This window comes from Papaver somniferum, unplaced genomic scaffold (assembly GCF_003573695.1).
Source record: "Papaver somniferum cultivar HN1 unplaced genomic scaffold, ASM357369v1 unplaced-scaffold_10, whole genome shotgun sequence".
In the NCBI taxonomy this organism is placed as follows: Eukaryota; Viridiplantae; Streptophyta; class Magnoliopsida; order Ranunculales; family Papaveraceae; genus Papaver; species Papaver somniferum.
In genome coordinates this window covers 13,492,578-13,503,122 of record NW_020618825.1, presented here as the reverse complement: position 1 = coordinate 13,503,122, position 10,545 = coordinate 13,492,578, and positions in this window count along the sequence as shown.

Below are 10,545 nucleotides of genomic sequence, written 5' to 3'. Positions count from 1 at the left end.
AGGTTTGTTGCTCGCCCACATACTTATTTTGTTTGTATTCACTGGATATGTTAGTTGGTATAATTCTTTGAGTAGATTTTGGAAGTGCAGTTGATTTTTTTCAGCATTTTAAAATGTCGTATATCACATCATTTGTAGTTGTACTATGTTCTTCGTTCACACACATACAGGAGTTCCATGTTTTATTTTTTTGTAGGTGCATTTGATCTTAAGTAGTGAATGTGGCTTTTTATTGATTGTCCATGGATTGAGTCTAATAATCCATAATTATAGCCTATGGTATTGACATCTGCTAACTATTGAGAGAGGCACTTCCTGTTTTTTAATTGAGGCGCAGTTGCTCTTTTCTACCCTGTCGTTTGTTAAATACTATGAACATCTGTGTGTCATCTATAAAGCAAATAAATTTGTTTGTTTCAGAAGAAGATTTAAGTCTGAATATTTTAGAGTAGCTAAAGATTATAAAAATTAACCTTGCAGTATTGCACAGAATTGTTACATTTTCAGCTCTAGTGAACTTATTAGCTTAAGATCGAGTTTGTTTCAACTTCAGCTCTCGCTTATGGCTTGTGTGAGACAATGACATTACAAAGTTTTAGTGGAATATTTTTTCTTTCCTTCACTTTTTTATTATTGCATGCCTTAACCCTGTTGCAGTTTCTTTGTTAATGGTTGGTCAAGTGCAAATATGGGTTTTAAAACTGTGATATGTTTGTTTGAGCGTGACCTTTTCTGGTTGTGCAGGGATGCCATTCATGCTAGAGATTTAGAACACCAGCAGGCATGGTCTCGATTTCAAAGTCCATAGTCTTAACTGGATGAACATGGCTTGGAGATCTGGTTTACAATCTCCTATGCGTTCAAGAGATGCAGCTCCAATACAGACACCGCCTGTCGTTGAGCCTTGGTGCCGAGATATTCTTAGTTTGTCTACGGAATGTCAACTGATAGTGCATGACTTTTCACAAAATCTCAAGGATGTGGTACAGCAGTAACAAGTAACAACTTCTGTAACGGAAAGATTATTGGTGCACAACATTTTGCAGCAGCTGTTGTTGCTTAAATGGTTTTTTCCGTAAACTAAGCATCTCCTCTTGATGGTGATGGGCACGAAAGGTTTGTGTTTGCCTGGGATTCTCATCACTGATACCAGCAAGTCAATGGTGAGCAGTTACACGATTCCAAATTCGAATCAACACAGTTGCATACTAGGGTGAATGTTCTCATATACATCTTAATCTTTTTAGAGTGTGTTTTGGAAACTCCACTTTTGTAACAAACATCTATATCACTGCCATTTTTTGAATATGTGTTTAAGACTAGCAGGTTAACTTGAATGAATGTAAATGTGTTACACTGGTACGTTAATGCGAATGTGAATTATTTTCGGCAATTCAGTTTCGGCCCTAAATTTTTTTTTCAAAATAGTATTATGCACACAACTCCAAACAAAAGTTGTATTTTCGTATTCATCTACTGAAAACAGAAGTTGTTACTTTAAATATTACAATCCTTAAGGGTGTTGTGTTAGACATTATGACTATACTGGTAATTGTTGTTGCATATGTTTCTACGATATGCTACTTATGTTGTGCACGATTGTTCTACAATACAAGCAAGAGTTGTGTTAGGTTATCAAAAAAAATCGAAAAAAAATCACAACATTGAAAAACTATTGTCGAACCATGAATCACATCACCCTTTACAACACTTGTAAACCATTGTAGAAAAACTTGGACTTTCTACAATACCCCCGTTCCACAATGCATGAAATGGAGTTTTCGTAGGGGTACTGCAACTCTTATCTTGTGTCGTCAATGATGATTTTTCCCGTAGTGAATTAACAGCCTTGGGAAGATTCATTTCAAGATCCTCGGACAAATGTAAACACTTTTTTGATATCTTGAAGAAAGGTGCGAAGTTCACGTGGACACATGAATGCGAACAGGCATTGAAAAACATCAAAGAGCATCTCATCAAGTTGTTCATCTTATAGAAACCATAACCTCGAGAAGAATTATTACTTTGTCTCGCAGCTACATCGAATGCTCTCAGTGTAGTCTTACTTTGTACCGATGAAAGAGTAGAAAAACCAATCTTTTATATCAGTAAAACTTTTAACTCTGCTGAAATAAATTATCCGAATATCGAGAAGTTGATACTAGCCTTGGTATACGCATCACAGGAGCTACGAACTTATTTTCAAACCCATAAAATCAAGGTGCTGACTAGGGTCCCAATCGAATCCGTTATGAAGAACACGAAGAGAGTGAGAAGGATCGAAATACGGAACACTCAAATTGATCAATCCGGGTTAAGATACGAAGTTCAAACTTCTAATAAGTCACATATAATTGCAGAATTTCTAGCTGAATTTCCCTCAGAAGAAGATGAAGGAGTAAAGGAAATGATGGACATGGAAGAAGATCGATTGGACCAACAAGAATTGCTCGTTAGAACTCGCATGCTTTGCTATCTCAAGCATGTTTGTCAATGTTTGTGATCAAAACTATAAGTCTTGATTTCTAGTCTATTATAGCTAAGTCTCGGACTAGGATAGAAAGTGTAGTTCAGCTCAAGGACTTCATGGCGATTCATCATACAAGTAGAAGAACTACTCAAGGAACCGGTGGAACTTCTCGACAAAAAGGTATGTGAAGACTTGAACTTATCTATCACTCAAAAGTCTATCTACTCTATCTCCTACTCTTTGAGACAAGAAGTCGTATGCTATATATATAGACTTTGATTATACACATTTGGTATTTCGAGACGAGTATACCTCGCCTATCTATATCTCGAAATATGTGTTGGTAAGCTTTTCGCTTCGATCAAGTTTATCTTTACCTAGTGATGAAAGTCATGATATGTTTCAATCATCTTGAAAATTTCTTTGATGAGAAATGGTGTAGCAACTATAAAACGTTCTCTAAGAATGTTTCAATGATTGAAATGAGAGTTTAGATTACATAACCAATGGTGGACATAAGCATTGTTGTGGAAACACATTTATGTATAAGTCATATTCCTTGAACCAAAGTTTGAGAACTTTATTGATCAAGAGAACCAGATGGCGTGAGCCAAGTTAGGGAACTCAGCCCGCGAACTGCCGAAGTTCTCAAACCCGAGAATTTCTGCTGGTGTTGACAAACTACTTGAGTGAATATAAGTCCGCCAATTCAGTCCGCAAACCCATTCCGCGAACCGGCGAAGTTCTCATTCCCGAGAATTTCTGCTGGAGTTTGTAAACTCTGCCCAGTAACTTAAGTCCGCGAACCTAGTCTGCGAACTTGAGAAGGTTATATATCTAAAGATGATTTCTGAACTTAAACTTAAAAAGACTAAGGAATGCAGTTTGCAAACCGTGGCTATAAAAGTTCATGAACTGATTCAAGTGAAGCAAAGATGTGTCTTGTATAGTACATGGGATTTCCTTGCAATTGAACAACTCTCTAACTAGTTCATGTTGAAGTCATTTGAACTAGTTATAGTAAAGAAGAACATGGTTGATATGAAATGCTCATATGGCTAACCATTTTGTTAACTATTGTTGAACCAACAAGTGCATACGTTTAGGTACAGTTACCAAACCTAGAAACGTGCATTGTCAAGTGTGTGTAACAAGCTAAGTTTTCGATCTAACAGTTGAGAAATATTAGCTTGAATCTAAATCAGGTTTTCATCTAACGGTGGATATGGATTGCTTTGTTACCAAGGTACCTTAATTGCAAACCCTGATTTGAAAGACTATATAAAGGAGACATCTAGTATTGTGCAAAACTAATCCCCACACCTTACGTGTGATACTATTTTGCGTGCTAGAGTCGTTTCTCCTTTAACCTTTGGTTTTCTTCTTCTAAAACCAGGTTAACGACTTAAAGACTTCATTGGGATTGTGAATCCAGACCGATACTACTTTTATCGTAGTTGTGTGATCTGATCTTGCATCTTCTATCGTACGAGTACAATCAGATTGATTGGATTGAGATTGATATCTCCGATAGGCAAGATATAAAAAGTAGACACAATCATCTTCAACTCATTGTTTGTGATTCCGCAACATCTTGTTTTGCTACCATACAATTAAGATTGTTGTGAGGTAATTGATAACTCTAGGATGTTCTTCTGGAATATAAGACCGGATTATCAATTGGTTCCTGTTCACCTTGATTATTATCAAAAGACGGAACAAAACCTTTAGGGTTTATCTGTGGAAGACAGATTGATCCTTTGATAGACTTGTCTGTGTGAGACAGATTTTGTTTATTGTCAAAGCCTGCGATTTTGGGTCGTAGCAACTCTTAGTTGTGGGTGAGATAAGCTAAGGTAATCAAGTGCGCAATATCTTGCTGGGATCAGAGGCATAGGGAGTACAAATGTACCTTGGATCGGTGGGAGACTGATTGGGGTTCAACTACAGTCCAGTCCGAAGTTAGCTTGGAGTAGCGGCTTAATACAATGTGTGTTCAATCTGGACTAGGTCCCGGGGTTTTTCTGTATTTGCGGTTTCCTCGTTAACAAAATTTCTGGTGTCTGTGTTATTTCTATTTCCACATTATATTGTTTTATCTTTATAATTGAAATAATACAGGTTGTGCGTTTGATCATCAATTAGAGTAATCCAACCTTTGGTTGTTGATTGATCCTTGGATATTGGTCTTTGGTACCATCCAAGTTATTCCTTGTATTTGATTAAAGACTCGCTGATTTCTATTATCTTGAGTAAATCAATACAAGAGAGAGATATTAATTCCTTGAGATACTTTTACCTAGATTGAGTCTGACCTAGATTGAGTCTAGTTGATTCTCTAGAAAGTTTTTCGGAGTTAGTCCATACAGATTGCTAAGAGAAATATTGGGTGGTGTTGTTAGACCCCCGCTTTTTCAGTCTCTAAGAAGGCCAACTAGATATGGTCTTAGGAAATAATAATTGTCTTTCACATTTTGCTCAGGCCAAAGTTCTTCATATGATGTTTCTTATGACCACTGTCGTATTTTGTTAATTTCTGATCCTTTTGTAAGAAATCTTTGGAGATATTTTTATTTTTTTTGGCACTTTGATGCAAGATGACTTTTTTAGTCAACAAATAAAAATTTCTTGGAATGTTAATAGTAGTCCTGATCATAAATTTAACCATAAATTACTATGCACTAGAATGGCTCTCTCTCAATGGAACATACTTGAGTTTGGGGATATTCAAAAAAACTATCGTTAATCTTCAAAATCAGTTAGACATTGTCTAGAAACATGTTTTTTCTTGTCAGCCAATTTATGAGAGTAAAAGCTATCACTAAAGACTTAGAAAACTGGTATAATATCTAGACAAGTTCCTATAAAGAAAAGTCTAGAAATAAACATGTAGTTGATATGAATAATAATACTAGCTAGGTATTTACATTCCCTGGTGAACAAGAGACTTCATAGGAATAACACTACTACTCTTAGTGATGCTAATAGGTACTGGTATAAAGATATAGATCATGTTTCAAATCATATTATTTACAACTCATTTTAGTTCTATTGTTTTTACTAGTAATCCCGTGTTCTCTAAAGTTGATTTTGATATCATTCCTTTTGTTACATCTGATATTGATAATATTGGTCTAGTTTCTATACCATTTGCTAGCTTATGAATTGTCAATGTGGTTAAATAAATGCCAGCTTGGATTTGACCTGGTCCTGATGGATTCCAAGTTAGGTTTTATCAATCACAATGTCACATTGTAGGTAAAGATGTGAAAAAGCGGTGATCTAACAACCACAACCAATTATTCGTTTGGAAATCTGTATGGACTAACTCCAATGTACTTTCAAGAGAATCAACTAGACAGTCAGACTCAATCTTAAGAAAAGTATATCAAAGAGTTATATCTCAATTTCTTAATTCAATCCGCAATCAAACAAATAGGAATTTGCGATCCTAATTGAGTATAATAAATAACTTGGACGGTATCAAAAACCAATATCCAAGTGTCAATCAATTAAATCAACAACCAAAGGTTGGATTCCCAATTGATTGAACTTACGCACAACCTGTGATATTTCAATTAAAAATATAAACAATATAATGTGGAAAAGAAATAACACAGACAACGGAAATTTTGTTAATGAGGAAACCGCAAATGAAGAAAAACCCCGGGACCTAGTCCAGAATAAACACACACTGATTATAAGTTGTTACCAATTTCCTAATACCTATTCGGACTAGATGTAATACCTACTTCAGCACTTGTAGAACTCCTACCAGAATACCGATTCTCTTTAGAAATTCTTCACGCAAATCTTTTAGCAGAACCCACGACTCTCTTTAGAAGATACAACAACACGACTGATCTGATTTGATTTTTTTTGTTTGCACAAAACACCGGTTTGATTTCCCTTTAGATGTGAAGCAAGGTTTTGGAAATCTTGTGTTTGTTTTGATAAAAAACAATTACTAGGTAAAAGTAATATCAAAAACAAACTTGTAGATTAGGGATTATTATACTCTTCAATAATAGGAAGAAAAACCTAATAACTCTACAACAAGAACAATTAGAATAAATCTAAAGATATCTTGTTTAAAACTTCAAAAGAATTTTCACGAGATACCTTAATCGAAGTTTTCTTTCTAGCTTCCGATTTCGACTAACAAGTGTTGGTATACGATCGAAAACTGAAATCTATCAAAACCTAGGGTTCATGATCAACAACTCTTGAATGGTTTTGTATCAGAAGAGAAAACCTTAGAATAGACAAGAGGTGAAAACCTAGATTACAAGTTGTATAATCAATCACGAAGATTAAATCCAACTCGGCTTTGTGATACCCAATACAAAGACTTTTATCTCACCAAATTTTATGTTCACGAAGAACAAAAGACATGGAAAACAACCTTATGAAGCTTACACCAAATTTTCCAAAGGGGATAAAAACCGTATAAACTCATGAACCCTTTATTTATAATGAATAAGTTATCTTAAAAGCTAAGCTACGTTTTTGACTATTTTCCTTTTTCAAGAGTCTCTTAAATATGGGAGTCTTTCCTAAGTTACTACTCTTGCAAAAATAATTAAATAAATAATTAATTAGAAAATATTGTATTTATGTGAATAAATCACATTTTAACTTAGGCAGGAATTAAAAGTTATCACAAATACTTTAATATAGTAATCAAATATGTTTGGATTAATAGCCATCTTTACTAGATAAGGAAACATCACCAACTTGACCAAAAATGCCTTTTAGTCACGTAATTGGGCCCAAGTCCGTGAACCGTTACAAACACTCCATGGATTGTTTCCTACAAACGAACTGTAACAATTTCAGCAACACTTATAATTGTTACTTTAATAAATCACTCATAACTTCATCGTTATAACTCGGAATTGAGTGATTCTTGGCTCGTTGAATTCGTAAGATCATTCACCATAACATGGGATCCTCAATAGGGATAAAGGTTATTGTCACCAAAGTCATGAATCAACGAACCTCAAGTATATATATACATAAATGTACATTTACCGTCATAGGAATTGTTCCATAAAGTGAGCATTTATCTCGATAGATTAGAAAGGTAGATTTTTTTTAAGAATCCAAATGAAATCAATTACATACCTTTTTTGATGAAGTACTTGTTGATGTCTTCTTGTAGTCTTCAATCTTCATCCTTTAAGGATAGCTTCGATTCAACTTCTTAGACCTAATCTAGTCCGAAACTATATTTAGTATGCTAAATCAAGAATGCATTTTGGAAACTAAAATTGACAACTAACTTGATATACCAACGCTAGTGGGTTCAACCGAGCAATGCTCTAACAAGATGTTATTCATCTTTTTCAGAAATTCTTTGAGATTGGACATATGCCAAAAAGCTTGAATAAAACTTACATTTGTCTAATCCCAAAGGTTAAAGATCTTAAAAAGCCAGTTGATTTTAGGAATATAGGATTGCGTAATGCTTCTTAGAAAAATAGTTTCAAAAATTCTAGCAAATAGAATTAGGTCTTTCCTTACGAAACTTAGATCCCCATATCAGGCTGCTTTTGTACCTGGTAGAGCTATACATGATAATATCATAATTTCCCATTAAATTTTCCACACTATGAAGCAAAAGGAAGGCTTTGGTGGTAATATGGCCTTGAAATTAGACTTATCGAAAGCTTTTGACAAGCCTGAACAGAGTGTTTTGTTGAAAATTCTATCTCAATTTGGTTTCAGTGAAACTTTCTTTAACTTAATATATTAGCATATCTCTACTACTAGCATCAGTGTTTTTCTCAATGGATCACCTTGTCAAGAATATGTACCTTAGTAAACTTAATTAGGAATTCTAGAAATGTTGAGACATACAAGTATTAGTCTGAAGACCTGAAGATTCTGAAAACTTATCGACATCAACAAAGACATCATCCTTCTACTTTAGGTTAGTAATACAAGACTTAACTTGTTTCTACATCGTTACTTTCAAGTAGTTTAGATTGAAAACATAACATGCGAATTTATATACATGAGGATTCAAGTTTTAGATTTATTTTTATTTTTTGACAAAAAGATATCAACAGGAGAATTAAAGTTGATAACAAGGTGACGAAAAGACACACTAATACAAAGAGTTAAGAGAAGAAAAAAAAATGCATGAACTTGTATTGTTATTTATGTTCTTGGAAACAAAAGGTAATTGTTTTACTCATGTTCTAGCGGAAAATAGTTTTTAGATTTTTACCTTCCTAACTTTACTTCACTGTGGCCGATGCCAATGTAGTACGGTGCTAAAATCATTGGATGACGATATCAGTGACCTGATTTCGAAACTCGTCAGCATCAAATTTTTTACCGATAAAAAAAAACACTTTACTTCACTGTGATCCCATGTTGACCTTGATATGTGATGAGTGAAGTCGATGCACCAGATGAAACCTAAGTACGCACTAGCCTTTAACTATTGTTCGATGACCCGGTTCTTAGTTTAACATCAATGGTGACTCCGCATGGAATTTGGCAACACCATAAAATTGTTGGACCCAAATCTAGGCAATAGTTTTAGCATATTGGAGAAGACCCTTGATCATAAATTCACAAATATGGCCAAATACCTGTTCTTACATATACAGAAGATCTTGTTCCTCCTCTATAGCCGCCATGTCTTCCTCTTCTGAACTCATCCATGCTTCTGTCCAACAACTATGAACCTTGTCGTCATTTTAATCTCCTTTCACCACTTAAATGGAAACAACTATGCAAATCATCAAGCGATTTTAAGAACTCAACGTATCGTGCATCACCTGTTCCTGTAATTTGCTTGTGTAATCGCCAGTGATCATACTACTTATCCTTAATTAATTTCAGCTGGCGTATGGCCGAACCGGATGAGTTAGATCAGCAACAATTACATAAAAAAGTTACAAGAATGATATCGCAATTTCCAACACAACCAAAACTTATTATTGACTAGTTGTTCTTCTTTAGCTTCTAACAAAGTGTATGATGGTTGAAGTTGATGCAGCTGAGCCTGAGATTATATATATATATATATAGTACTACTAGCAGTTTAATTGTTGTTCTTCAACCATTGTTAGCTACATATAACTCGATCTAGAGACACATGGTCAATGGGTGACTCATTGGTAATTCAATTAATCTGTTCATTTCCAAAACCAAGTTCCAAAAAGATAAATCATATTACAATAAAAATATCATCAAGTTCCAACATTATAATTAATAAGGAATCCAACTATAGATCAAGTTCCAAAGAGAACCGAAAATTGGACTTTAATAGTAAGTTTCCTATCTTTCTTGTTTTGTTATTGGTCGAATCTACCTAAGTATTTGGTAAAGAGTTAGTTATCCATCGTTAGCGGTGAGTGAGTAGAGAAAAAGGGCATTGTTATCCAAGTACTATATGCATCTTGAAGTTATGTGAAACCCTAGTTTGGGAGAAGGCGTTGTAACCCATTATTTGTCACAGTGGAAGTTTTCCCGTGGTTGTTTACTCTTCGCATTGAAAAGGTTTTTCCACGTTAATCTTTGGTGTTGTGTGATTGGTATTATTTTCTCCATATTTTGATATTGCGTATTATTTTTCGTGTAGGTTCCATATTATGCATAGCGTCCCAGATCGGTAATTCCCCCAACAAATGGTATCAGAACTACGTTGGTCGGGATAACCGTGTGCAATATGGAAAAACGGGTATGTCATGGATTGCAACGGTAAAGCTAAAAAGAAGCTGCAACCAATTGGGTGAGAACTGCACCTCAACTGCTCGTGAATATTACAAGAGAGGAGATACCATCCTTAGTGTATAACGAAGTGTTACAGAAGAACAATCACAATTGCCGGAAAACTGTTACAGAAGAACAATCACAGTTGTTGAAAAACTGTTACATATGAAGAGAAGCGTGACTGAAGGATGTCATAGTTGTGTCAGTGAACAGTTACAGTTTGTGATAGAAGCGTGACCGAAGGCTTGTAACGGAAATTTGTGTCACTTTTAAGTGTAACAGTCTTAGTAAGGCGTGGCTGAAAACAGTTTACTGTGAAGAAGATAAGCTTCTCTTGGTTGTTA